This window comes from Pristis pectinata, chromosome 28 (genome assembly GCF_009764475.1).
Source record: "Pristis pectinata isolate sPriPec2 chromosome 28, sPriPec2.1.pri, whole genome shotgun sequence".
Lineage (NCBI taxonomy): Eukaryota > Metazoa > Chordata > Chondrichthyes > Rhinopristiformes > Pristidae > Pristis > Pristis pectinata.
In genome coordinates, this window is record NC_067432.1 from 9,844,925 (window position 1) to 9,848,067 (window position 3,143).

A 3,143-nucleotide genomic window follows, 5' to 3' on the forward strand; every position below is an offset into this window, starting at 1 on the left:
GATGAAGGTGATTGACGGCTTATTCTGCAGACTTGCTAGTTTTTATTTCTCCTTAAGCTATTAAAAGAAATGGTTAACAGGAAATCGACGATCAGCTAGCGTGTACTGTTTTACTGTCTAAACCACCCTCTATGTCAATTAAACAGGAGCACACAGGATAGATAACTTAAAAAAAAATTACCAGGCAATAAGCATAAACTGAACAATCAAGTGATTGGTAAAAATTCATCTTAGTGGCCAAGGCTGACCTGATACCAAAGGAATGTACTTTGAGGGTTCTAGTGACTGGCAAAAAAATGGGATTTGATGGGTTTGTAGGGGAAGATGACATACCCAACACTAACAACATTAGTCTAACAATTACTGTTGAGTGCCAGAGAGGGACTTGTTCATCCTTATCACTGTGAAGAGTGGAAGATAAGGGACTAGAATCTCCACTTAAGTTGAGAATCTTTTCCCTGCTACTGAGGAGAGCCACCCTGCTGTCAAAATGTGTCCACACCTGAACAACTGATACAGTCATTTACTTGTCTCAATTGCAAAGAAAGATATAAACCAAACTCCAAATTCCCGTTACATTGGTCATGGAAATTACTTCAGCCATGATGGACAGAAAAAGAGGACTCCAGAAAATCAGCCATTGTACTTCTTATAACCTACAGTGCTTGTTTTTTCCCCATTGTATTCAGTCCTGTTAAATAAATCACTCTAAACATCACTTCCTGCTTAATAAATTAGTTTAAGCCATATTATAACTTAGCATTGTCTTGCAACATTGATGGCTTCAGTCAAAGAAAGTTAGTCAAGGTTAAATCCAGCAATGCTACTTATCACTCAGAGTTGGTAGTATAATTGGTATTGATATAGGTTTATTATTGTCATATGTACTGAGATGCAGTGAAAAGCTTTTATCTGCATGCCATCCAGACAGATCATGCCATACATAAATATACTGAGGGAGTAAAAAGATAAAACAGAATGCAGAATATAGTGTTCTGGTTACAAAGAAAGTGCAATGCAAGTAGACAAATAAGGTGCAAAGCCATGACAAGGTAGATTGGAAGATCAAGAATTCAAGAGTTCATCTTTTAGCATATGAGAGGTCCATTCAAGAGTCTGATAATGGTGCAATAGAAACTGTCCTTGAATCTAGTCGTACAAGCTCTCAAGCTAAATGCCAAAGGTGTGAAAGAGGAATTTATTCATTGGAGTTAGTGGAGATTTAGGGCCTGGTTTTCAATCAAGATCAATGGACTGAAAATTTGGAATCTCTATTGATTGCAAGGTCTTCAGCTCCAACTTGAAATAAGTAGGAAGTGTGCATAGGTCTCTTACATAAAACTGCTCCTAAGGCTAAGGCTAAGGCTAGAGCTAAGGCATATCATTAATGCAGATGATAGTATTGAACTGATTTTTCAGTGGAGAGAATTCCAGTCCCCTGCACTGCCAACTTGATCAACATTAGAAAAAAAAAGAAATATATTGATAAGGAACTGTGAAACACAAGGATATTTTATGACCAAATGCTAAGATTGTCATTGGTGAATCAAATGGAACTCTGGAGAGAGATCTCTTGTTTGCATCGGAGGGCTTTGTGTCTATATTCTCTCATTCAGCAGAGTAGTGTGGGGAAAGCACACCTCGCCGTCAGTACCATGAAATGTCTATATCGATCCTAATGCACTTGAAGGCTGCCCCCTCTTCAGTGGGAGGTTATTGCTCCCCGTGCCTCCGTCCACAGTCAGTATAAGTGGACTTCAGTTGTTTTTCAATACACTTATAGGATATGTGCTTCATTGTATTTTCTCCTTTTGGTTTTAATTGGAATAAACAATTGCATTGAAGCACCAGTAGTGACAGAATTTCCCCCACCCATTATAATTTTAAGGAGTTTGTCATTCTGATGATTAACTCTTCAGTCATTGGCTATGGATCAAGTGCTGCTAAATGGGATTAGTATAAATGGATACTGGACGATTGGCAGAGACATGATGGGCTGAAGGGTCTGTTTCTGCACTGTATGACTCTGTGACTCTATACGGTAATGTCTGGCCCATCCCCATATAGCCCATACAATTGGCATTCAATGACATGAACTAATTGTTCTACTCAAAGACTTCAATCCTACTCCATTCCTTTCTGTTCCATTGAATGGACTATTTTCTAAAACGGGGAGAGAATTCAGAAATTGAAAGTACAAAGATACTTGGGAGTCCTCGTTCGGGATTCCCTTAAGGTTAACTTGCAAGTTGAGTCAGTAGTAAAGGAGGCAAATGCAATGTTAGCAATCATTTCAAGAGGACTAGAACATAAAAGCAAGGATGTTCTGCTGAGGCTTTATAAGGCATTGGTCAGACTGCATTTGGAGTATTGTGAACAGTTTTGGACCCAATATCTAAGGAAAGATGTGCTGGCCCTGGAAAGGGTCCAGAGGAGGTTCACAAGTATGATCCTGGGATTGAAAGGCTTAACAGATGAGCAGCATTTGATGCCTCTGGGCCTGTACTTGGAGTTCGGAATAATGAGGGGGGAATCTCATTAAAACCTACCGAATACTGAAAGGCCTGAACAGTGTGGACGTGGAGAGAATACGTCCATTAGTAGGAGAGTCTAAGATCCGAGGATACAGCCTCAGAATAAAGGAACGTCCTTTTAAAACTGAGATGAGGAGGAAATCCTTCAGCCACAGGTTGATGAATCTGTGGAATTTGTTGCCACAGAAGGCCGTGAAAGCCAAGTCTTTGGGTGTACTTAAGGCAGAGATTGATAGGTTCTTGATTGGCAAGGTGGTTCAGGGTTACGGGGAGAAGGCAGGAGAATGGGGTTGAAAAAAATCAGCCATGTTTGAATGGCAGAGCAGTCTCAATGGGCAGAATGGCTCAATTCTGCTCCTATATCTTATGGTCTTATGGAATCATAACTCTCATTTTTAAATAATGTTCAATATTAGAAACATGATAGATTTTTATCCATTTTTGTCATTTTGATATAAATGAACCTATGCCAGGTGTGAACCATTGCAGCTTATTTATTTGAAAGGTTTTTAGATGTGAATCTTTTGTTCATCCACAAAGACAGCAAATATACAGCCCTGTATAGTTTTAACTGACAAAACTTTTATGCTTCTTAGTAAGATAATTTTA